The sequence below is a fragment of the Canis lupus genome, chromosome 21 (assembly GCF_011100685.1).
Source record: "Canis lupus familiaris isolate Mischka breed German Shepherd chromosome 21, alternate assembly UU_Cfam_GSD_1.0, whole genome shotgun sequence".
Lineage (NCBI taxonomy): Eukaryota > Metazoa > Chordata > Mammalia > Carnivora > Canidae > Canis > Canis lupus.
The window spans coordinates 5,575,948-5,603,537 of NC_049242.1; the positions used below are offsets into that span (position 1 = coordinate 5,575,948).

At 37.2% G+C, this 27,590-nt stretch overlaps 1 protein-coding gene across 1 annotated transcript in view; it reads left to right on the plus strand.

Annotated features, from left to right (window-relative positions):
• Positions 1-27,590, plus strand: part of FAM76B (family with sequence similarity 76 member B) — a 177,743-nt gene that overhangs the window by 137,354 nt on the left and 12,799 nt on the right. Inside the window, exon 16 of the transcript XR_005375415.1 lies at positions 22,517-22,623. The gene's annotated coding sequence lies outside the window, so the exon portion shown is untranslated. The remainder of the gene's footprint in view (positions 1-22,516; positions 22,624-27,590) is intronic.

Here is a 27,590-nt window from a genome sequence, read left to right on the forward strand (position 1 = left end):
TTCCCTACTCTATGGTCTTATATTAACACTGCCTCCCTCTAGAAGGAATTAGAGGTAAGTATTCTCCTTCATGGATATTACAGATGGGCACATGGTTATATCCTAAGAGAGATCATGGTTTGGGCTGAAATGAGTAGAGAAGATCAAGTGTGAAGGAGTCAATCCTTGGAAATTGTGAGGATTTCAATGGGTGCCTGGGGAGGTGAAGGTTTAGAAAGTGTTTTGGGGCAGCCTGGGTGGCTCAGCGGTTTAGCACCGCCTTCAGCCCAGGGTGTGATCCCGAAGATCCGGGATCGAGTCCCGCGTTGGGCTCCCTGCGTGGGGGCCTGCTTCTCCCTCTGCCTGTGTCTCTGCCTGTCTCTCTCTCTCTCTCTGTGTCTCTCATTAATAAATTATAAAAAGAAAAAGAAAAAAAGAAAGTGTTTTGGGAAAATTACCACCCCTGCCACATTAATTGTCAGTAGGGCTCATCAAGAATTGTGACAACCAGGAGCTTCACATATTTACAAAAGCCTACTTGTTAAGAACAGCTAACATGTATGATGGTTTAGTATGCCTCAGATTGATCAGAAGCACCTGAAGTGCTCGTTAAAACACAATCTGCTAGACCCCACCTCCAGAGTTCCTGCTTTGGTAGGTTTGGAGTGAGACCTGAGAATTTGTACTTCTAATGCATTCCTAGGTGACACTGATGCTGTGTGGACCTCACTTTGAGAACCACTGGCTTTGAAGCAGAAGCCAAAAGGACATGAGAAAAAGGAGAAGGGTATGAGCAGAGGACAGTAGAAGATAAAAATAAAGAAACAGAGTATTATCTAATAATAATAGCCAAATTCAGTGACAGTTTGTTCTGAGTCAGTACTGTGCAAGGTAAGGCACTTCACATAGATTATCTCTTTTAATCCTTGCCACAAATAGTAGATGCCGTTATTATTTCCAGTTTATAGCTGAGAAAACCAAGGATTAAATACATTTGGAAAATTTCCGGGTCACGTATCTCTACATTGAAATCCACAGCCAGCCAATTGTAGGGTGCAACCACTAGCCAGGACTGCTGTGTCACAGCTCTTAGAGGGGTCTTGATGTGATACATTAGGAAGTACATAATCTTTCCAAGTTTCTAGTCAGTGATGTAATAAGAAACAGTGATAGTTATGGTGCATTATTCTGGTAGGACTGTGCAGAGCTTGAAGCCTGAGAAGATAACTATGCATCTATTATAGCAATATTGGCATGATCAAGATTTCAGAGACAGAACTTTATGTACTTTTCATTTTCAAGGCAAGTGACATGTCAGATGCCACCATCAGAAATTTCATTAAGACTGAATTTTTTTTGTTTGCATATCTGATGTTTAAAAACAGATTTTGGAATCAGAAGGCCTTCATCTCAGATCTGCTGCTTACAATTGATTCATTTATCCAGAAGTGTTACTAAAAACCACTAAAAATGTCAATAATTTTTTCTTTTGAAAACATTTATTGGCTATCATTTTGTTTTGAGGTAACAAATCAAACCCAAGTTACACTTTTCTCACTCTCTGCTTTTTAAAACTTCTCTTTGTCTTTGATCTCCTATAGTTTCATTATGCTGCATCTAGATATGGATTTGTTTTTATCCTGTTTGTGTCTGAGTTGATGTCTTTCTGGAAAATTCTTCATTGTCTCTTCAAATGTTACTTCTTCCTTATTCTCACTATTACTTCCTTCTGGGATTCTGGTATTTTGGACTTGTTCTGTTCTCTAATTTTATTAATCTCTCATATTTTCAATAATATGTCTCTTTCAAAAACATTCTGTACAAGTTCTTTGAACCTGTCTTCCTTCAGTGAGTCTCTCCTCACCTATTTCTAATATGCTAATTAACTCATCCATTGTTTAATTTCATTTATCTTATTGACATTTTAATTTTATTTTTTTATTTTAATTTTTTAAAGATTTATTTATTTGTTTATATATATATATATATATATATATATATAGAGAGAGAGAGAGAGAGAGAGAGAGAGAGAGAGAGAGGCAGAGACACAGGAGGAGGGAGAAGCAGGCTCCATGCAGGGAGCCCGACGCGGGACTCGATTCTGGGACTCCAGGATCGCGCCCTGGGCCAAAGGCAGGCGCTAAACCTCTGAGCCACCCAGGGATCCCGACATTTTAATTTTAAACTTTTTTTTTTTCTTCAGGTCAACTTTTTTATAGTCTCTTGTTCCTTGCTTATATTTTCAGATCTCACTTTTTGAAGCATATCATACATTCTTATTTTATATCCAGCATCTGACAATTCCAATATCTGGAGTTTTGCCTGATTCTGCAATGTTATTTCTTCTGGCTCTTACTCATGGTTCTTTGTTTACCCATGTATTCGCAATTTTTTACTTCTAGCTCATATCCCTTGGATCATTATGTCGGGGAGTTTTTTCAGGACATGTCGAAATTAAATTCCTTCAGACAGGATTTTATTTTGCTTCTTTTTATCATCTGGGATCAGGCCCTAAAATCTAGGACCATTTTATATCAAAAAAATTTTTAAACTTTTTTGACCACCCAGAAAGTTTTAACTTGTGCCAAGAACCTGTGTGAGGGCTGGCAAGTTCTTATGAGATCCCCCCCCGCCCTCTAAATTCGTGCCAAAGTGAAAAGAGATGCTTCCTTGCTGTCTACTTCTTAAAGGAAATCGTATCCTAAGGAGGTCTTGGCTTTATATGAAGCCTACAATTAGACTTTCTACTTCAGGTGTGCCCTAGGATTTGTCTACTTTCTTCTGTGCCTTATACAATCTTCAAAATGTAAGTTCAAGTTCACTGTGGTCAAAGTTAAATTCTTCATTGCTTGCCTCCCCCTTCCCTTCATTACTTTATTTTTGGCTTTGACATATTAGATATTTTCTTGTCAGTTTAGTGATGTGCTTAAAATATTCTAAGTACACACGTACATACTTTAGCTACTTTCATAGGAAAGGTTTTTCAGGATATTGGATTATCTAGTCTGGCATATTGCAGAAAATGCAAGCCCCAAGGTAAGCTGAAAATGCATTGCACATTATATTTAAAAGAAAAGTAGAAAAAGCAATCATTTTCACTGAAGGGTGTCATTAAATAAAAATGGCAAATGAACTCTCTGATGACAGGGACAATATATTTTTATTTGTGTCTTTGGAGCTGATTGCTATGCCTAAGACATAATAAGAGCTCCATAAATAATGAATGAATAAAATATTAGAAGCATTTATATTGCATTGGAGACTTCAAGTGGTGTGATTAGTAACTCATTATTAAATATGTGTGAATATATGCTTAGCTGATTCCTAAATATTCAGATACCAATATATACATGTATATAATACTATATATACTCTAAAGTATAACATATATACTATATAACATACTACTTGACATATAATATATTATTATATATATGTATATCATGGGCATTATACTAAGTAGTTTTAACATTCTAACATAGTCCCAATTATCGCTAAGTTTAGCACATCTCTGATAAACTGTCAAGTACTAAAATTGAGGCCCCCTCTGATGACCCATCAGGCAACCCCTATTAATAGGCAGGGACATACTTGAGCAACCGTGATTGGAGCTAACTCATTTCAGATTCTGAATTCTAAACTTGACCTTTTTAGTCAAGGTGGTGAGTCATTTACCTGCATAAACGTTATCCATGGGACTTCCCATAGCTCTGCCTCCGTGAACGGAGAGGAGGGCATGCTGCTGAACATGAAATCACTGAGTGGAGTAGAACTGGAAATGAGAGTTCCTGCCAGTGGTATTCCCTTTACAATTAAGGAGCTCTGCAAAAATTTGGCAGAACATAGAGGGAAATAGTAAGAGTTTCAGATATCTGTCAGGTCAGATTCTGAGGCATACAATTAATTTTGACTGGCTGGCAATCTGTTGCAGCTAACTAGACTAGAAAAATATGTTGCTTTGAGATCAGGAATTTCTTTGTCTCTTTTAAAATAGAATGATATTTAGACAGACATTGGAATTAAAACTAGTTTCAAATCCTGGCTTTATCGTTTTAGTATCTTTTTGTCAACAAGTAAGCTACTAACCCTTTTGAATCTGTATTCATCATCTGGGAAGAGCAAATAATAATGCTTACCTTATAAGACTGTGCTAAGACTTTTAAAAAGGTAGTGCTTTTAAAATGAACAGCACAGTGCCTCATGTGGTATAAGCATGCAATAAAATTTAGCTATTAATAATGGCTACTGTTTTTGTCCTTTTCAAAGCCTAGCATGGTATGCTTGTTGCACATTAGGATACTTACTAAATGTCTGCAAAGTAACTAAAAAAGCCAGTCATCTTTACTTGTTTAAGTGACTGCCCACATTGCTTCCCTGCCTTTGCTTTCACCATTGGGAAAACAATCAGGATGAATCTTTGGTAAAAATAAAGCCATAGACAGACCCATTCATTTCAACTGCTGAAGAACATAAGTGGTTATTCAAAGAAGAAGGCAAAAGCTAGTTTCTGGTCTCATCAAGAGGCAGAAAAATGTGCCTAGCACCTGCTGCTGGCCTCACCCTAGAGCCAGCAGTGTGCATTCTCTCTGCTTGGCCTTGGCAAAGCTTGTGTGCTTCCATTGAATCAACATGCTGGCATGCAGCTCTGCTGCCACTGCAGCCACTGCCCACATCATCTCTCAAGAAGCACTGTGGATTCTTGCCAACCTCCAAAACGCGGTGAGAGAGAAAGACTGATTTTCCAGAGGGCCTGTTTTGTGGCATTGGTGAAGGTCCTTCCAACTATTTCTTTTGTGTGCTTGAGAAACTCCCACCTTGCCTCTAACAATTGAGCTTGTTCTGGGGAAGAAATATGGAATCCCAAAAGGAAATCTCTGTAGACCCTTCAAGGAGGCTGTGTGAAACTGGCAGACTGACACATAGCAAGCAGAGGAATACCTCCATGCCTAGGGTTACAGGGGTATAGAGGTTTTGTGATCAGAACACAAAGCCATTAATGGAGTTAGAGAATTTCTTTCAAAATCTGCTGTCTTCTGCCTCCCATTTTTTTAAAATTTGATTTATGACTCTAAGCTAATTACTGAGATGTTCTGAATTTCAAGGCTTTCCTCTAGAGGTTGAAAGTAAGATACTTATTTAAAAAAAAAGATTTATTTATTTATTTTAGAGAGAGAGAGAGAGAGAGCAGAAGCAGGAGAGGCAGGGAGATGGAGAGAGAATCTCAAACATATTCTGCATTGAGCATGGGGCTCCATCTCATGACCCTGAGATCATGACCTGAGCTGAAACCAAGTCACCTAACCAACTGTGCTACCCAGGCCCTCCTGAAAGTAAGATATTTCTGCAGAGACATTTTTGTTTTCCTGCAAGATATGTTCACTCATGTACATTGTTTTTGTATTGTATAGGTTTTTGCCGTGTGTCCTTTTATTTATTTATTTTTTTCCGTGTGTCCTTTTAGAGCTTCCTACAAAATTCTGCTGTTCAGGATAGTGAATGTAGAGTGGGCTGCTTAACCAGAGGGGGATATTTAATAGGGTTACACAGAGAATAACATAACACCCATGATTCTGCCCACATTTTCTTCTTGAACTATAATTAAGAAATAACTGTACCAATAAAAGTAAAATAAATTATTCTTCCCATTGTTTTACTAGAGCAGGAAGTGGCACTGAAAGTCCCAGATGTTATCAGAGCCAACAAGGAACAAGGATATGGGGCTCTTTCACTTTCTAACTATGGGAAGTTGGATAAGAATTCCATTTTTGAAATCCTCCTCCCTTAATTTTATGTGCTTTGTTTTACTAGTTAGGAATTCCAGTACAACAATGAGTAGTAGTTGTGAAAGCAGACATTTTTTGCCTTATACTCAAATTTAGGAAGAAAGTATTTTTGAAGATGTCTTTTATCAGCTTACTCTAGCTCCTATTTCAGAGAATGGATTTTGTCAAATACTTTTTCTATATCTATTGATAAAATCACCTAGTTTTCCCTTGTTGGTTTGTTAATGGGCAAAGTTATATTGACTGATATTACATATTAAACCAGCCTTGCATTTCTGGGATAAACTCCTGTTGGTCACAATTTGTTCATTTCTATATCTGGTGGATTTGATTTGCTATGATTTTTTAAAAAGATTTTATTTATTTATTCATGAGAGACAGAGAGAGGAAGAGACATAGGCAGAGAGAGAAGCAGGCTCCATGTAAGGAGCTGGATGTGGGACTCGAACCTGGGAATCCAGGATCATGCTCTGAGCCAAAGGCAGGCGCTCAACCTGAGACACTCAGGCCTCCTGATTTGTTATGATTTTTTACTAATGTTGTTTTCATTTATGTTCACAAGGCATGATGATTTGTAGTTTTCTTATAATGTCTTTGATTTTGGTGTCATTGTGATGTTTTTATTTTCTGCATAGGTTTGTATACTTCCTTAAATTTTTGGAAGAGTTCATTATCACTAGTGACGCTATCTTGGGCCTAGTGTTTTCTTTGTAGAAAGGTTGTTAAATGCAAATGCAATTTATTTAAGAGACATACTACTAATAAATAAAATCTTTTTTTTTTTTTTTTTTTTAAGAGACATACTACTATTCAGATACTCTTTTTCATCTTGAATGAGCTTTGGAAATCCGTAACTTTTAAGAAATTTTCCATTTTACCACAATGGTCAAATGCATTGGCAAGCAGTTGTCCATAATATTTCTTTGTTTTCTTTTAATGTGTCAAGATCTGTAGTGATGTTTCCTATCTCATTCCTGATATTGATGGTTTGTATTATTTTTTCTCAGTTTTGCTAGAGGTTTATCAATTTTCTTGATATTTTCAAAGAAATAGCTTTTGGTTACATCAGTTTTCTGATGTACATTAGGTTATTTGCTTCATTTTTCAAATTTTTTATAATGGAGCTTAGATCACTGATGTTAGATCATTCTTGTTATCTAATATAAACATTTCAAGTCATAAACATCACTCTAAGCACCCTACCAGTTTTGTGTTATGTTTTGATCTAATTGAATTCAGGGTATTTTCAAATTTTCCTTTATCACTTTTTGTTTTATCCATTGGTCATTTAGAGTGTGTTATATGATTTTCTAATGTTTGGAAATCTTCCCAATATCCTTTTTTTAGTTTTAATTTAATTCTATTGTGAGAGCATAAAGAAAATCCTGTTAAATCACTAAGATTTCAATTATTTTATACATTTAGGTAATTAATGGGTATCTATTTTATGTCTCTGAATAAAGCTTACCTTGGTATTCATGGTCTATGAGGAATTATGATAATGACTAAAATCTTAATAAATTTTATTTTTTCAAGAACCATCAAAAATTAAAAAGAAAAAAACTAACTAAGGTACTTTTATAATTGTAAATGCTACATTACTAAGTGTATTCCTGATAGGAGAGTTTCCACTTTTACCAGATATTAAGAAGATTCAGATTTTCTGTTTATAACTTTTAGTGTCTGACTATTGGAAGAATCTTCCACAGACTAGCTTCTGTTCCATACATTTCAAACTTTGTTTCTCTTCCACTCTATGTATATTTTTGACATCAGGCACTGTAAGATACATTTTATATTGCAATACATCTTGCACCTTTGTGTCATGATGCCAGATGAGTTGGCACAGCTGGTACAAGGCGCAAGGAGTATTTCTGGAAGGCAACTTGGGGCAACTAGAAATAAGTGTATATGGAAATGACTGAATTACATAAATACTGAGTTAAATATGTTGCTAATTCCACTTCTTTGTTTAATATCCACTAAAAATACCCATGGTTACTCTCATGCTACCTAATGATAGTGAAAATGTGGAAGAAAGAATGTTGGAGATTGTGAAAAGCACAAGCAGTATAATATACGACATCCCATTAATTGTTTGAATTAGTTCTTGTGACTTGCCTTACTGTGTGTAGCAAGCTGGGTGCTTTTCAGAGAACATTATCAATATTCAAAGAGAATTAGCTATTAATTTTCAGTGCTTCCATTGAGTTAGGAACTTGATATACACTGGCTATAAATCTCCCAATAATCTTGAAAGGGAGAATCATCTCTATTTACTAATGTAGGAACAGAGACTAAAAAGAGGTAGTCAGCAAGTCATGAAGGCTCATCTTAAGCATAAATTACCTATGCCTTAGCATTTTATGAAATTTTGACTTTTTCATGTTTAAGTTTCAACAAGTATGATGTTCTTTTTTAAAAAACAAATATGATATACCTTTATTTGATTTCATTGGATCTTAAATTATCTAGTCTCTAGTTTACCAAGGACAACCAAAATCTAAGCCAAAGTATATCTTTTAGCTTCGATTCCTAATCAAAGTTCAGTACATTTTTGAAATATATGGAATCACCAGAGGACTACTGATTAAAAAATTATGGATTGACAGAATATGGGTCTGCAGCTTTCTTTGTTGATGTTTTTGAAAATGAATTCGATTAATGGGAATAGGGCTATTCAGCTTTTTTGTTCCATTTTATGTCAGTTTGGTAAATTATATTATGTAATTACTATGTCCATTTCATCTAGATTGTCAAATTTTTTGGCCTTCAGAATAGTCCTTTTTTTTTTCTTTTAATATGTGAATGATCTGTAGTGATGTATGTACTTTCATTCATTCCTGCTATTAATACATTGTATTTTCTTTTGTTAGTCAGTCTTGTTAGAAGCTTATTAATTGCATTAGTTTCTTTTGAAAAACTTATTTTTGGCTTTGTTAATTTTCTCCATTTTTAAACTATTCTTTATTTAATTGATTTATGCTGCTATCTTTATTATTTACTTCCTTCTACAAACATTAATTCGTTCTTCTTTTCCTATTATTGTCAAATGCAATCATAAAGAATTAATAGGGAAAGGAAAAGAAAAAAGAAGAAGAAAGGTAGAAGGAACGGAGGGAGGGAGGAAGGAAGAAATGAAGGAAGGAAGGAAGGAACGAAGGAAGAGATTACTAAGGAAGAAATAAAATTATTCTATTCACAGAAGGCATGATTGTTTACATAGAAATTCCTGTGTAAAAACAAAGCAAAAAAAGTTTATTTTTTTTATTTTTTATTTTTTTGCAAAAAAAGTTTAAAAGGACAAATAATGTGTTAAAATATACATAGGAAGGTTAGAAAATATATATTTTATTCCTAATTTTTATACTTTTCCAATAGAAAAAGTGCATATATGTGTTTGTATGTCTATTAAAAAGTACTGTTTATTACCTAATATAAGACCAGACAGAAAATTTTTTAATAAAATAATTTTTATTGGTGTTCAATTTACCAACATACAGAATAACACCCAGTGCTCATCCCGTCAAGTGTCCCCCTCAGTGCCCGTCACCCACTCACCCCCACCCCCCGCCCTCCTCCCCTTCCACCACCCCTAGTTCGTTTCCCAGAGTTAGGAGTCCTCATGTTCTGTCTCCCTTTCTGATATTTCCTACCCATTTCTTCTCCCTTCCCTTCTATTCCCTTTCACTATTATTTATATTCCCCAAATAAATGAGACCATACAATGTTTGTCCTTCTCCGATTGACTTACTTCACTCAGCATAATACCCTCTAGTTCCATCCACGTTGAAGCAAATGGTGGGTATTTGTCGTTTCTAATGGCTGAGGAATATTCCATTGTATACATAGACCACAGCTTCTTTATCCATTCATCTTTCGATGGACACCGAAGCTCCATCCACAGTTTGGCTATTGCGGACATTGCTGCTAGAAACATCGGGGTGCAGGTGTCCCAGCGTTTCATTGCATCTGTATCTTTGGGGTAAATCCCCAACAGTGCAATTGCTGGGTCGTAGGGCAGGTCTATTTTTAACTCTTTGAGGAACCTCCACACAGTTTTCCAGAGTGGCTGCACCAGTTCACATTCCCACCAACAGTGTAAGAGGGTTCCATTTTCTCCGCATCCTCTCCAACATTTGTGGTTTCCTGCCTTTTTAATTTTCCCCATTCTCACTGGTGTGAGGTGGTATCTCATTGTGGTTTTGATTTGTATTTCCCTGATGGCAAGTGATGCAGAGCATTTTCTCATGTGCATGTTGGCCATGAAGACCAGACAGAAATTTAAGAGAAAGCTTATTAATCAGTATGAATGTAAAGAGGGAATATACTAATGTTTATTGAATAGCAACTTTATATATGTATTTTATTTGACCTTTTCAATAATTCCATGAGGTAGATATTATTATCCTCATTTAGAAACACTAAAACATAGGTAGTCAGGGGTGCCCGGGTAACTCAGTTGGTTGAGTGTCAGACTTGATTTTGGCTCAGGTCATGATCTCAGGGTTGTGGGATGGAGCCCCACATTGGGCTCTGAGCTGAGTATGGAGCCTGCTTGGGATTCTCTCTCTCCCACTCCCCCTACCCCCACTCTCTCTCTCTAAAAACAACAACAAAAAAATACAAACAAAAACTTAAAAAGGACAAATAATGTGTTATTTGTCTACTCCACAGGTAGTCAATTATCTCCTGGGAATTTGATTAAAATCTATATGATTTCAAAAAACACTTTGTTATCCTACTTCAGCAAAACTAAGACTTGAGAAGTACCTTTATTTTTAAAAATTTTAAAAAAGATTTTATTATTTATTCATGAGACACACAGAGAGAGAGAGAGAGAAAGAGAGAGAGAGAGAGAGAGGCAGAGACACAGGTAGAGGGAGAAGCAGGCTCCATGCAGGGAGCCCAATGTGGGACTCGATCCCGGGTCTCCAGGATCACACCCTGGGCTGAAGGCGATGCTAAACTGCTGAGCCACCCGGGCTGCCCAAGAAGTACCTTTAAGAATCGTTAGATATAAGTATTATCTAAGGGCTCTTGAATATTATTTAGCATAATTTAGGGTATTAAATATATATAAGAGAGATACTGGAATTCCCCTCAATCATTCATTCATTAAAAAAATTGCCTACTGAATTTCTACTTTAAACCAGGCCTAGTTGATAGAATTCAGCTCTGTATAAGACACAGCCCCTGCATCTATGATGCCTCCAGCCCTGGGGCTGGGAAGAGAGTGCACAGGCCATACAATGTGGTAAGTGTGATGGGGGAGTGTAGTGTGCAGAGGTGTACACAGGGCAGTGTACCGAATCCATGAAGGCGTCCAGGACAGCTTGCTGATACAGGCAGGATACGTGGAAGGGAACGGGCTGGTGAAGGTGGAGAGGGGTGTGATGGAAGTGTTCTAGACAGAGAGATGTAGTGGTATGGAGACAACGGATGTAGCAGGAGCCTCTAGTGGCCTGACATGTTGTCGAATACTTGTTGGAACATGGGTAGGGAGGCAGAGAAGCAGTCATTGGATGGAAGAATAATTGGGGAACATAATTCAGTAATTACTGTAGGAGCATGAGATGAGAGTTATCGACCCAGAAATTCCCTATAAAAGGGCTTTCTCTGTCCTTTCAATTTCCAGAGACAGATTGTGCTGATGTTGCAGGGAAAATGTGTGCTTTTATCCCTCATATCTAAGTAGGTCAGTATTTGCTAACACTCAAGGAGTCTGCATTATTTCCTCGTCGGCTAGAACACTGTGCTAATGAGGAGCGGGTCATAGGTTTAATCCCCTTATGGGCCTCTTAGCTTCGCTCTGTTCTGTAGGCATAGACAGCACCCCTCACCCGGGGGCTTTGCTTTTTCAAATGCCAGTTGCTGGCAGGAGAAACCCGATGAGAACTTTTGGACAGACTAGAGAAAACTCATCCCCACTCAGTGCCTCAGAGGGGCACAGCTTCCAGCGAATGTTCCACTGACAGTGCATAATCAATGTAATTGTGGTTTTCTAAGAATGCTTAAAACATTTAATGTTACTCTCATTAAATCCCTAACCTCAGCTCCTGCGGAAAAATTGTAACCAAAGAGCTGCAATCAGCTAATATTCTTTTCTTCTTTCTCCTTTTTAGAGGAAACCAAGAATATTTCTTTAACATCTAGTGAATTGGGGTCTTATGATTCTTTTTTATTTTAGATTCATTTATTTATTTTTATTTACTTATGAGAGAGAGAGAGAGAGAGAGAGAGAGAGAGAGAGGCAGAGACACAGGAGGAGGGAGAAGCAGGCTCCATGCTGGGAGCCTGACGCGGGACTCGATCCCGGGACTCCAGGATCGCGCCCTGGGCCAAAGGCAGGTGCGAAACCGCTGAGCCACCCAGGGATCCCGGGGGAACTTATGATTCTATAGCAAAGGGACCAGAGATACAAACTCCCATGCATAGAAGTTTAAGCCTAAATACCCATATATGTATTAAGCAGTAGCTTTACAGTATAATCTATAAACCCTGCTCTGTTCTAGGCATCTAGAAGTAAAAAGGATACACTAATTAACCTTTATTGAGTATGGCCAGTGTGCCAAGCACGTAGCTAAGTGCTTTACAAGGAGTATTTCATTTAATGCTCAAAAGAGCATGTCAAAATTCAACTGGCCAAATCCTCCCCAACTCATCGCCTTCCTCTTTCCCCGGAGAGAAGGTTAAGAAGCATGAATATGTGTGGCCGTAGAAAAAACACTATGGTCAGAAATTCTCCCAGAAATTTCCAGGGAAAGAGGTCTGAAATAATTATAGCTAAAACTAGTACTTACTGCACACTTAGTGTGTGACAGGCATTTTTCTTATTTTTCTTAGCAGTTCATATCATTCAAACAACTTAGTTCTGTGAAGTTAGGTTCTATTATTAGTGATATTTTTTATCAATGAGGAAAGTTGAGGAAAAGGAGGTAAATCTATCCAAGTTCACATGAGAAATGAAAGGCTGAGCCAGGATTGTTGATAAGGCATTACCTTAGTTATATTGAGCATGTTTTATTGTGCCGATTTGTTATTCATATATATGTATATATTGTTTTTGGTGAGTTGTCTATTCAAATCTTTTGCCCCTTTTAAAATTAGGTTGCCAAAAAAAAATCAGGTTGTCTTCTTTGAGTTGTAGAGGGCTTTTAAAAAATTATTCAGAATATAGTTGATTTATCAGACATATTATTTGCAGTTTTTTCCCTCAAGTCTCTTTAGCATCTATCAAAGGCAAAATTTAAATATTGTTGAAGGGCAATTCATACCATTTTTTTCTTTTATTACTCATGCCTTATTTTGTGTGTCCTGGCTAAGAAATTTTTGTCTGACCCAAGGTCACAAAGATTTTCTTTTATTTTTCTTCTGGGAGTTTTATAGTTTTTGCTCTTATGGTTAGTCTATATTTCATTTTAAGTTAATTTTGTAAATGATGTGAGGAAATAGTTATAGTATTTCCTTTCTATATGGATATCCAGTTTTTCTAGCACCATTTATTACAAATATTGGCCTTTTCCTATTGAATTATGTTAGCAGCTTTGTTGACAATCTATTGACCAAAATTTTTGTTAGTAATATTTTGTAATTTTGGTATACTCACCCTTCATATTTTGTTAATTATCTATAAAATTTCTCATGTGTGGGGTGCTATTAAAATAATAGTTTTTATTTCAATTGCCAAATACTTTTTTTTGCTAGGATATACAAATGCAATTGATTTTTCTTCATCATGACTATGCTCAAATTGCTTGACATTTCTATTGAAAATCAATTGCCAAGGAAAAAAGAAAAAATCAATTGCTAATATATGTGTAGATCTCCTTCTGGATTCTCTATTCCATTCCATTAATCAATAGGTCTATCCTTACACCAATACCAAACTATCTTGATTGTTAGAGCTTTATAGTAACTCTTGAAATCAGGTTGGCTAAGTCCTCCAATTTTGTTCCCTTTTTAAAAATTGCTTTTGTTATTCTAGATCTTTTGCTTTTCCACATAAATTTTAGATCAACATGCAAACTTTTACAACAAATCCTTGCTGAAATATTTTAATTGAGATCAAATCAAAATCAGTATTTTGATTGATTGGCCTGAACTTACATATCATGATGTAAGAATTTACATTTTAATAATTTGTGTCTTCTAATCTATTATCTGGTTTATCTCTCCATTTATTTTGATGTATTCTCTTATTATCCTTGTAATGTCTATAGCACCTGTGGTGATAATCCCATTCTGATTTCTGTTATTGGTAATTTGTGTCCTCTTCCTTTTTCTTTCTTTTCCTCCTGCCCTCCTACCTTCTCTCCCTCCCTCTCTGTTTCCTTCCTTCCTTCTTTTTTCCCTTTCTTCCTTCCTTCCCTTCTTTCTCTCTTTCCCTCTTGTTTTCTTTCTTCCTGCATTGTCTAGCTAAATGTATGAAAATTTTACTGATATTTTGAGAGAATAGCTTTGATTTTGTTAGTTTTCTGTAATGTTTGCTATTTCATTGATATCTACTCTTATTCTTTCTTTCCTTTTATTTTGCTCTTTGTTTTCTAGTTTCCTAAGATGGAAACCTAGTTCATTTATTCTAGTTTTTTAATGTAAGCATGTAAAGCTGTAAATTTTATCTTACACAGTGTTTTAACTGAGTCCCATAAATTTTGAAATGTTTTATTATTATTGCCATTCACTTAAAAATATTTTCTAATTTCCCTTGTGATTTTGTCTTTGCACCATGAATTATTTAGTATTGTGTTGTTTGATTTCCAGATATTTGGGGTTTCCTGAATGTCACATTGCTACTGCTTTCCCATTTAATTCTGTTGTCGATTGTGGTAGCTAATTTGATGTGTCAATTTGTCTATGCCACAGGACCTAGTTTTTGATCAAACGTCAGTCTAGACATCTAGACATTGCTGTATAGGTATTTTTTTTTAGCTGTGATTAATATTTAAATAATTTAATTTTGAGTGAAGCAGATTACCCTCATAATATGGGTGGATCTCATCTTATCAGTTAAAAGCCTTAAGAGAAAAGACTGAGAGGTTCTCTAAATAAGGATTCTGTGTCCAAGTGGCCTTCAGATTTGAGACTGAAACATAACTCTTCCCTGGTCTCCAGTCTGCTGGTCTTCCCTGTAGCTTTTGGATTTACCAGGCCCCATAATTGTATGAGTCAATTCCTTAAAATAAGCCACTCTCTCTTTTTATGTATAAATATGTTATATATATGTACATAAATATATATGTGTGTATGTTCATATATATGTATTCGTACATACATATCCTATTGGTTCTGTTTCTCTGGAGAACTCTCATACATAGGTAGAAAACATACTTTTTTATTTTGATCCTTTTAAATTTATTTTATTTTATTTTTAAAATTTTATTTATTTATTTGAAAGAGAGAGGAAAAAAAAGAAGAAAGAGAGCAAGCAGGGGGAGGGACAAAGAGAGAGAGAAAGGAAGAGAGAGAGTCTCAAGCAGACTCCCTGCTAAGTGTGGAGCCTGCCATAGGGCTCAATCTCATGACCCAGAGATCATGACCTGAACCAAAACCGAGAGTCAGACTCTTAACTGACTAAGCCACCCAGGTGCCCCAAATCTTTTTAAATTTATTGAGGCTTGTTTCATGGCTTAACATAAGACCTATCTTGGTGAGTATACCATGTACTCCCCAAAAGTATGTATATTCAGCTGTTGCTGGATGTAGTGTTCTGTAAATATTGATTAGTTCACAGTGATGTTCAAATCTTCTTGATCATTACAGATTATTTTGTCTAGTTAATATAAAAACGTCTGTGACAGTGATGTTAACAATATCTTACTATAATTGTATGTTAGTCTATATCTCCCTCAAATTCTGTCAATTATTGCTTCATGTATTTTGAGGCTACACTATTAGGTGCATAATTTTATGCCTTTTATGTAATCCTCAGGAATAGTCCCTTTTATAATTGTGAAACCTCTATTTTTAGTAATACTCTTTGCCTTAAACTCTGTTGTATATGATATTAATACAGTCACTCCAAGCTTGGTAGGTTTGTGGGTCACATAATACACATTTTTATCCACTTACTTTCCATTTATCTATATCTTCATATTAAAAATATGTCTATTGTGGGAAGCATATAGTGAGTCTCACTTCTTTATGGGCTCTATCATTAATATTTAATATGTTTTTATGTGGTTAGATTTAGGTCTATCCTTTTATCCTTTATCTTTATTTGTCACCTCATTGTTTGTTCCTTTATTCCCTGTTTTCTTCCTTCTCTTGGATTATTTAAATTTTTTAGTATTCCTTATTAATTTATATCTCGACTTCTAGGATGTTTTTGTGTGTGTAAATTTTTAGTGGTTACTCTAGGGATTACAATATCCATACCTAGACTTCCACATCTGCTTAGAGTTAATATTACATTACATCACATTAACTATAGAAACTTGGCAATCATATATGTTCCTTTATATCCCCTCGCTTGCCTTCATGTTACAGATGTCCCATGTACTACCTCTACATAAATCAAACATCCCATTAGACAATGTTATACTTTTTGCTTCAGTTCTATCTATCTTAAAGAAATTAAGAGGAAAACAGTCTCTTTTAAAAAATTAAGACTATTTTTGAGCAACTTCAGGTTCACAGCAAAATTGAGGGGAAGTTACAGAGCTTCCTCATATACTTCCTGCCCGTACACATGCACAGCTTTTCCCATTATCAACATACACACCACAGTGGTACTTTTGTTACAAGTGATAAGCCTACATTGATACTTCCTAATCACTGGAAATCCATAGTTTCCATTACAGTTCACTCTTGGTGTTGTACATTTTGTGGGTTTGGACAAATGTATAATGACATATAGCCACCATGTGGTATCATACAGAGTATTTTTATGGCTCTAAAAATCCTATGTGCTTTGCCTATTCATACCTTCCCTCTCAAATCAGATCTTCTTACTGTCTCCCTAGTTTTACCTTTTCCAGGATGTCATCTAGTTGGAATCATACAGTATGTAGCCTTTTCAGATTGTCTTCTTTCACTTAGCCATATACATTTAAGTTACTTCCATGTCTTTTTATGCCTTGATGGATCATTTCTTTTTGGCACTGAATAATATTCTGTTGTCTGGATGTACCACAGTTTACTTATTCATTCACCTATTGAAGGACATCTTGGTTGCTTCCAAGTTTGGCAGTTATAAATAAAGCTGTTATAAACCTGCAGGTGCAGGTTTTGTATGGATGTAAGTTTTCAACATCATTGGATAAATATCAAATAGTGCAATTGCTGGATTGTATGGTAAGGGTGTATTTGATTTTGTAAAAAACTTCCAAACTATCTTCCAAAGTGGCTGCACCATTTGCATGCCCACCAGCAATGTATGAGAGTTCTTCTTGCTCAACATCCTTGTATTTGGTGTTATCACTGTTCTGGTTTTTGGTCTTTCTAATAGGTATCTAATGGTGTTTCATTATTGCTTTAATTTCCATTTCCCTAGTGATGCATGATGTTGAGCATCTTTTCATATGCTTATTTACCTTCTGTCTATTTTCTTTGTTGGGGTGTCTTTTAAAGTCTTTGGCCCATTTTTAAAATTGAGTTGTTTGTTTCCTTATTGTTGAGTTTTAAGAGTGCTTTGTATATTTTGGATTACAGTCTTTTATCAGATGTATCTTTTGCATATATTTCCCCCTAATCTGTGGCTACTCTTTTCATTCTCTTGACATTGTCTTTTGCAGATCAGAAGTTTTTAATTTTAATAAAATACAACTTGTCAGTTATTTCATTTATGGCTGGTGCCTTTAGTATTGTATCTAAAGAGTCACCACACCCAGAGCCACCTAGATTTTCTCTTATGTTATCTTCTAGGAGTTTTATAGTTTGCATTTTTGTGTTTTTTAATTCATTTTAAGTTAATTTTTGTGAAGTGTGTAAAGTCTATGCCTCTCTCTCTCTCTCTCTACACACACACACACATACTTCCAACATGGTGTTGTATGACTTACTTGCATAAGTAAGTATAATATACTTGTATGTATATTTACTTCCAGTATGGCGTTGTAAAGAAATGGTGAAAGAATGTATCTGCATTGTACCTAATCTTTTTTTTTTTAAGATTTTATTTACTCATTCATGATAGACAGAGAGAGGGGGCCGGGGGGCAGAGACACAGGCAGAGGGAGAAGCAGGCTCTATGCTGGGAACCCGGCGTGGGACTCAATCCTGGGACTCCAGGATCATGCCCTGGGCCAAAGGCAGGTGCTGAACCACTGAGCCACCCAGGGATCTTAGTGGGAAAGCCTTGAGTTATTTCTTCAAGTATTTCTCCTTTTCTGGAACCACAGTTATATGTATTGTACTGTGTGATTGCTTAAGTTCCCCAGCTTACTGAGGATTTGTTAATTTAGTTTATATTTCTCTCTGTGTTTCATGTAGTTTAGTTTTTATAGCTTTGTTATTAAGTTTACTATGCTTTTCTTCTTCAGTTTATAAACTGCTGTTAATACCATCATTCAGTGTGTATTTCATTTCACATATTGTATGCTTCATTTCTGGACATTTCATTTGCATTTGCTTAATATCTATTATTTCTTTATTCATTATGTTCATGTTTTCCTTTAAATCCTTGAGCTAATTTAAGATTTACAGTAGCTCTTTCCAAGAACTTCTTTAATAATTTGGTTAGATGCTTTACATAAACAAGTAATTAATTTTACTTAAATGGGAATTATTATTCCTATTATAATTAAGGAAACTAAAGATCAGAAAGGCAAATTAATGTATCCAAGGTCATGTAGCTAGTTAGAAAAGTAGAAATTAGAGCCCAGGATTATCCAATTTCCAAATCTGTCCTCATAATTACTATTCTATCCAGTATATGTGCTGTCGAAGCGAGCACTTACTATTCTATTCAATATTAACTTTCTGTTAATTGATTGTTTAAACTTGAACAAGTATGCTACTTCTGTGAACCTCAGTTTCCAGGTCTCTAGAATTAGAGATCATGACCTACTTCACAGCATTGTATATGAAAGGTCCCTTTCTTCTGAAGTTATTTTTGTTGCAGTTGAAAGAAGGAGTTTGAATTTTGTGTCAGAGCACAGCCCAACAGTAGCAGAACTAAATGTATGCATTTAGATAGGTGTGGGGTGGAGGAAGACACCTTACTGCAAGGCTTTTGTAAATCAGGAACATGAGTACACAGGGACATTCCTTGTAGGGTGTCTGGGTAGAAAATAAAAAGCATTAGTACCCACCCATCCAAAAATACATTTGATACTGCCTGGATATATCTGAGCAGCTATAGTTTTTTATTATTTTCCTAATATAAATTTACCATTTTGACCCGAGTATAGTGTGAAAAAAGACTGTTGCATATTGATAATTTTAACCTCTTCCAACATTCTAGATGGTGATAATGATCAAGATGGCATCTGCTGGAAGGAGTTTTTATTGTTTAAGATAAGGATTTCTTTCTAGATTTGTATCCCTTCACAGAACTTTCTCTATGGCTGGAGAGTTCAGTCTGTTTCCTCTGAGTGTCCAGGATACCTTAACGAGTTCCACAATAGATAGTTTCCTTTTTACTTTTATTTATGTTTTGCTCTTTGAACAAAATTATTAGTAAACAAAATTACTGTAGGCAGCAGTCTCGAAGAGTTTATTATTTGCTTAGTAACAACTCTATATAAGTATATTTGCTATGGATTCTATACAATGGACACAGAGTTACACAACATGAAATATCTGCCTCTAAGGAATTAATTGTTTTGTAGCAAAGACATAATATAAGTTAAAAATGATTTAGTAGTAGATATAAGCCACAGGGTGTGGGAAAAATCCAAAGTTGGGTATTCCTTACTCAATTGGTAAAGAGCTATCTAGATCGCATGGAGAGTGATGCTTGATGATTGAATAAATTTTGAAAGGTGAGTACAAGTTTATCAGAGCTGAAAGTATGACAGGGAAGGAGGTTTCCAGCAGAGGGAGGATAAGCATTTGTGAAGGCTTGGAAGTGTGGTGAATATAGTGTCTCTAGTATCTATAATTTGTTTTGACTGAGACTCAGGGGAGATAAGACAGAACAGGTAGGCAGGGTTCATACCACGAAGAGGTTATTATACCTCTTGGTCACAGGGGAGTCTAAATGGGAGAGCGTGGGTGAGGAAGTATTAATTCATATCCACACTGGAAAAACAACTCAAAGTACAAGGCTGGTTGCTGACAAATCAGTTACCTCAGATTTGTATCTGATCCCACATGGGGGTTGGGGGATGCAAAAATACCGATGACTGACTGGGCCTAAGCTCTCAGACAGTGAGGAAATCTGCTGAATGGAAGCCTTTGGAGTCTGACTATGGGATAAACAGCTTTGCTCAGAGATCTATCCTCTGGGTAAACAGTGGCCTGCTTCTGAGGGAAGATAGCCCAGCTGGAGGTGGATGATGTTGGTTTCCAAGGCAAAAATAACACTGCCTAGGTTTGTGCAGGCTCCTGGGTTCACAGGCAGACCACAAGAAGCTGACACATCCAAAGAGGCAAAAACATGGTGAAAAGAGCACTGCCAAAGGCTAAGGACATGTCTAAAACCAAGCAGTGTAGAAGGTGGAAAATCTCTTATCAATACCAACTTTAGAGCAGAGGTCCAGTACTTGATATTCTCTCTTCAGCTTGCTAACTCTACCTGTCAGGTACCAGACTTTGAGCTGAGTACTTTCCTTGCAGAAGAATAACAATAACTGACATATTTTGAGTGCTTCCTTTGTCCCTTATACTTATACTGTTCTAGATACAGTATATATCATTACTCATTTAATTCTACCACATGAGTGAGTTAAAAATATTATTTTCAAGTTACAGAAAAATTAACTGAGTCTCAGAAGTAAGGTTTATCTAATATCACACATGTAGGAACTAACTAGTGTATCTGGGATTTGTTTTTGTTTTTGTTTTTTTTTGTATCTGGGATTTGAACATTGGTTTTACTATTACTCTATGGGATAAGTATCATTATCCCTGATGTGTAGATAGAAAAACTGAGGCTCAGAATCATTAAGTGAATATTGTGGCTGGAATTGGCCTCAGTCTCTGACTCAAGTGCTGGTTGCCTTAGCTAGTACACTCCACATCTCCAACACTGGGAACATGTCTGGAGCTAGTTTCTGTCTCCATATGACTCTTTCTTGATCGGAGTTGAGTCTAGACCTGAACTGCTTTAGGGAGATCCAGACACATCCTCTGAGGAGATCATTAATGTGTCCCTCCAGAGAACAGAGGAGGCTAGCTGCGCAATCAGTGTTAGCCAAAGAATCAGCAACATCCACCAGACAGGAGGCCACCACCTCGGACCCTGCTACCCCATTCTTACAATCAGCCTCAAGCAGCAGAAGAGTTAGACCTTGGAAAAAGAAGGAGGAAAAAGTATTCAAGACACAGGCATGGGTTGCACTTTCCCTTACTGCCCAGGGAGTGAGAGTAGGAAAACTGTTATGGAAGAACAGTTCCCTTCCTCTCCAATCACTCAAGCATGTAGGAGATGTGGGGAAAAGATAGTGAGTAAATTAGTTTGAGTTGGGAATTTTAAACTGGGATATATAGACTTTTTGTTAAAAAACAAAAGGACAATCTTGGAACTGGAAAATTTTGGAATCTGCTTAAGGCATCATTAAGGGAGGGAAAGAGAGAAACCCAAGAGCTCAGACAGTGAGAGAAAGATATAAAACTGTTTTATGAGATGGTTCAATAGATAAGATATATCTGTCATCTACGAACTCAGATATTCCATCATGTCCTGACCTTCCCATCATCAGGTGCTCTCATTTTACCTCCTTTGTCCTTAGAAAAGTACTAATAATTCCAATCCCAGTGCCTGCTACCATAGCAGTGCCTTTTCAACTCATGGTTGACAGCTGAGTTACAATTTCTCTAGGATTCAAACTATGTTCCCTTCCTGAAACAGATATTGAAGCAATCCAAGGTTAAGATACAATGGTTATGCAAAGCTTAGAACAAGTTTCAGTAAAGCATCAATGGTATCTTGAATCAGGCTCTACACACCTCCAGTGGATGGATTCCATAACCTTGTCGAACTGGCTTCCTAAGACCTTTTTCATTCATCATGGGCAGTATAGAGACTATGAGCCCTGTGTCCATTAAGCAATTGGCAGAAACAGCCTGCATGTCCTTCTACAGAGAGACTGGATGTCCCAGAGATGGGAATCAGTATCTTATAGGTCTGGGAACAGAGGTGGGTAGCTGAGGTCTTGTGCCTCTTCCAGAAAGTCACAATCTTGGGTCAGCCTGTCTGAGATCTCTCTGCCTTGGTGGATAGAACAGAAACTATGGTGGATACTTGGGAAGATCTTGGGACTATAAAAAGGGAAGCAATTAGCTCCAAGCTTTTGGACTGAAGTATTTATTGAAAGTTTAATTCAAGTTTGATTCCCACCAGACCTCAGATGTCTCCCCTGATAAGAGAAAACTGAGCATCCCAAGTCAGGCCAATGCTCAGAGCCGTGTTGAGATCTCTAGAAGACCAAAGGAGACTGTGGGGGTGGCCAGGGCTTCCTCTACATTGCTTCCCATACCATGGGAATGGTTGCTCTTTATGGCCTAGAATTGAGCTATCATCTAAGAATGAGTACAAACTTCATATAATTATAGGAAATCATTATCTTAAAATATCCAAGATGGTCAGTTCATATATACATACATTCATTTGCTCAACAAATATTTATGCAATACTTCTGATATTCTAGGTACCTGAGCTTAAATTCCCAAGTTCTCAACATTTCCAGTCCCCTTGGGAACTAGCAAGAAGGAGATGTCTCAGAAAAACAAAAACCTTTACTCAAGCTGCAGAAAGGTGGGCGCAGGAAATTTGGCAAGCAAAGTCACAAACTTTAGGACAACCAAAGACTTCCTGGAGAAAAAAATGTGAAAAAAGATGTGACTTTCATTTTTTGTGTTCCTATTTTTCTGGGTACTCAGATCTCAGAAGCATGTCAAGTTTTGACATGGAGATAATTGCATGAAGCAGGTAGTATCATATACTCCTTTCACTACTTGGCTGGGAATTAGTACATCTGAATGGGGTTTTTCACATGTTTAGTGGGACTGAAATGTTGGGGAACCACAGACTATTTGCATTTTATAGCAATAGTAATTTTTATTATCTATCTGGATGAAGAATTTGATTTTTATGTTGTTTCGGAACAAGATAGAAGTGAAATTTTATAATTTACATACCTATTTTCATGTCTCCTGGATGATTCCAGTGCATTTCCAACATCTGAAATATTTTTTGGTCTGAAATGTGTTGGGGGTTTGGGAAAGAGGTTGGAATTAGAGAAGCAGTAATAGCTTTAAAGAAGAAATTGCTCCCCCTCATGCTCTCTCAGCCTATTCAGTGAAATGAATTGGACTGCATTTTGCTTTTAGCTCCACTCTTGTGTAGGTAAAGAAATTACTGCATGAGCTCACCCTTGGCCCCCAGCCCTGGGATATCATGCCAGTAAATCTATGATAGTAGAGTCAGCACACCAAATATCTTTATTTTTCTTCTAATCTCAAAATGAACTGGACTCAGAAAAATTTCTTTTTTCATATTATATCCTTTCCATATTTTTGTTCTTAACCTTTCAAGCTAGTGGACTTTCCCCTGAGGCATTTCTTTTGTCAGGTTGGGGAGGACAAGAAAGGGGAGGGAAAGGGGAAGAAGTAGAAGAAATTAAAATCTGCCCTAATGTCCTCGGATGGGACTTCCCACAGGGGTCAGAGGCAGGCAAGACCCATTGGACGATATTGTATGGGTATGTGTGATCTTTCCAAGCATTTTTTTTTTTTTTGGTATTATACCCATAAGAAAACACAGCAAATATTTGCTATGGCCTTGAGCAAAATACAAGCCAGAGCATTTTTAATGATGTTCCCTGTACTTCAGGACCTCTGCAGTATCTCTGGCCTGCTGTTTCACTTGCTGGAGTTGGCGGTTTGTCCTGCATAACAACCCTACAACCCTCACTCTTGTTCTCCCTCCAGCAAATGTGCCAGACAGCATGTTTGCTTTGCCCACGGCCTCCCCACAGGACAGCAGTTCTGGTCCTTTGCTCAATTCAAACAACTTAAATGAAACTCGAGCACTCAGCAGAGCCCCACGGAGCAGCACAAGAGCATTCTGGATGGAGTCCTAGCCTGGCCCCTCCCTCAGCTCCCCACGTTCACCCTTCCCCACAGGCAGCTGCAATGGAAATGCCCAATGGGAGCTATGAACTCTCCTTTATGCACAGTTCTGGCTTGGAGTCAAGTTGCTGACACCAGTGACACCTCTCCTGAGGGAAGCACTTGGAAGCAGTTGGCATTGGGCTGTTGGAAGAGATACCATTACATGTCCTTTAAAAAGTCAAGACAGTAAAAGATCATGTCTGATTGGGGAGGTGGGACCTGAAGGGCATTTCAAGTGAAGGATGATTAAAATGCCTGCAGAAGATAAGGGAAGGAAAACTTAGGGATGGAGAGACTCAGATCAAGAGTAATGTTCCATGATACTCCGTGTGGCCAAGGCACCCCTCACGGGGACTCCTGCCAAAGCACTTGTCCTCAGGATCATAATCTACATCTAGACAGAAAGGTGAACAATTTAGCCTTACCAGTTCAACTTCATATGGCCTTACCCAGCCCAAGTATACCACTGAGAATGCCCTTAATGCTTGTTGACCTAAACTGAAATGTCAGCATGAGCAAAGCTCATCAGCGATGAGAGAGTAAGATGGGGGAGAGATGGGGATGAGACTGGAGGGGAAGTGGGTATGTTGTCTTCCTGCAGGTTCTGTAGCTGAACTCTTTGGGTAGTCAACAAAGACTTCTGAGAACCCATGCATAGGCTCTGCTTTAGGTGCAGGAGGTAAGATGGCAAATGTAACCCTACTAACTTCCTCCTCCTCTTCTCTGCACTTATTTCCTGAGCAAATGGAAGGTAGGAGACCTCTCCCAGTTACCCACCACCAAACTACCATGCTGCCTGCACTCGGACCCATATATTCTGCCCACTGTCCTGTTACCTGCAAAAACGATGTCTGCTGCTACAGGGCCAGGCCTTCCTTGGAGCATTGGTTCCTATCTTTTTTCATTTCCTTAAGAACTTTACTCCTACAGAGATCTTGAAATTACCCCCCCACCTTTCTTCCACATTGACAGTTTCTCCCTCTCTAAAAAATCATTCTCATCCACATAGAAATTGCCTTATTATCTCCCATCTTAGCTGTTGACCCATTTCTTTGTTTATAGCAAAGCTCTTCAAAAGAGATATGGTATGATATCTGTAGCTATATCCTACCTAACCTTCTATATTCTCTTTAACATTTGTTCTCCAAAATCTATTGAAAATGCTCTGGTTAAGGTCACCAATGATTTCCATCTTGCCAAAACCAATAATCTGATCATATCATACCTTGCCCAATTTTTTAACCACTCTGTTCATTTTTGCTGTTCTTCAAAACTCTTTCCCCCTGCCCACTTGCTACTTTTTTTTTCTCCTGAAACCTGCTTCCTTCAGACCCTCATCAAGCTCTCTCCCTTACTTCAATCGAATCTCTGCTCAGAGAAGCCACCTTGACAATCTAGCAGGAAATAATATCTATCACCATCCTCTGTGTCATTCTCCACTCCTTTATCTTGCTGTCTTACTACTTAGCACCTTCCCTGCTGAAATTATGCATTTATTTGCAAACTAGTTTATGTATGATTCCTAGTAGACTCTAAGAACTTAGGGACTTTGTCAGTCTTGTCCCTTCTATATCCCCAGCACCCAGAACACTGTCATCCTTTAATGAATAGTTGTTGAATGATGAATGAATAAAGGTACAACCCTGCTCTTAAGGAATTCATGGTCTAATTGGGGATAGTGATGATGATGATAATGGTACATACTACTCACTGCTATATATCTATATCTGTAGATAGATAGATAGATAGATAGATATAATCATTGATCTTCCCAATAACTATATGAAGTCCAGAAGTAGATGGTATCATGTCTACTTTATAGATAAGGAGACAGAGGAGGAAGTATTCCATAACCTACAGTCGATTATACAGCTGGTCAGCAGGAAGAACTGCAACTCAAGTACATGTCCTCTGAGTCCAGAGCCATACTCTTCAACCCTGAGCTCTTTGACCTTGCAGTCTGACAGCATGTGAAAAAGTCACTCCATCTGTTCAGGTTGCCTTAATGTGGATATGACAGTTCCGCCTATTTGTGAACAGTGAACACCCAATTATGCTTGCTTAGTTGAAAAGAGTGCTGACTTTACTCATTTTGCTATAAAAGCAGTCTCTGTGCCACAGGCCAAAATACACAGGGTTGGTAAATATTTTGTGCTTGGTTACAAGCAAGGACCAAATCCAATCAATGTTGGCTCAGTATGATATGGTTGTTCATTAGTTTTAGGAAATATGTAGGTAGGTTCAATTCTAATGTGAAGACATTCCTTGGTCATGTTTCAGCTGAGTGTTTGAGGAAATTAAAACCTTTGGATCCATTTGGGCTTGTTTCTGAGTTCAGCACAGTATGTTCCCTTTTGTGGTTTATAGTTAAGTTTGGTGCAAGGCCCTGGCGCTTGGGTTCCATGGTCTGTTTTCCTGTAGGCCTATAACCTGTCCTCATGAATGTGCAGAAGCCTCTGGAAAGCTCTGCCCAAGACTGTGTGGAAGTGATCTTAACCTGGGCCAAGCCAAGCCTTCTTCCTGACAGCCAAGTATGTAATTTTAACATTTCTATCAACCACATTTAAAATATCAAAAAAATCAAAAATCAAAAGAAACTAGTGACAATTTTAATAATAGATCTTATTTAATGCAGTATGCCCAAAATATTATTATTTCAACATGAAATCTATATAAAGCATTATTCAATCCGGTCTATATTTTATACTTATAGCACATCTCAAGTTAGACCAACTACATTTCAAGTAGCCACAAGTGACTCATGACTACAGTTTTGGACAATGTATCTCCAGAGAATAAGAATAGACTTTTATTTTTTGTTGTTGTTGATAAAGGTGATATGTTATTCATAACTCTGAATATGCCAGACACATGGCATCTTTGCTTGAGAAAGGAAGTTAAAATCTGCGTGGTTGTATTATCCATTTGATGCTTGAATCTTTTCTAAAGTACCTCCTATAAAAAGTCATTCAGTATCTGTTTATGCAATAGTAAGGAACTCATCCCCTCTGAAGTAACTTATCCCATCTCTAGCCATCTTTTATTATTGTAAAAATTATCCTTTTTATTGAGCTGGAAATTGTCCCATTAGTATTTATCTTGTGGTTCTACAGTTTTGAGCCAGAGAGAGTGAATCTTCTTGCATTCATGGGACTGTTTTTATATTTGAAGATGGCTGGCATGTCTTATTAAGTCAGTCTTCTCCAAATAAACTGCCTTATTGCTTTCATCATTACTCCTGATAGTTTCAAGTCCTCTCAACAGATCAATGTCTCTCTCAAAGTGTGATACCCAGAGTTGAACATAATATCCATGTGTGGGTCCACCCCAAATACAGTGAGACCCAGAACTCTTGGTCCTTCATATTATATTTCTACTGCATCATGATCACAACTCTCTGCTGACTATACTGATCACCTTGGCCACCAAACACGGAAATGTGGTTCTTGTGCACAACTTCCTTATGTTCTTATGTGTACCGTTATGCCAGGGGATATAGGGGATGCCATGGGCACAGCCTACATATCATCCAACTCTGGAGAGCTGGGGAGAATAAAAGTAAGGAAAGTGACCCAGGGGATGATGTGAGAAAAAATTCTTTCTTTATAA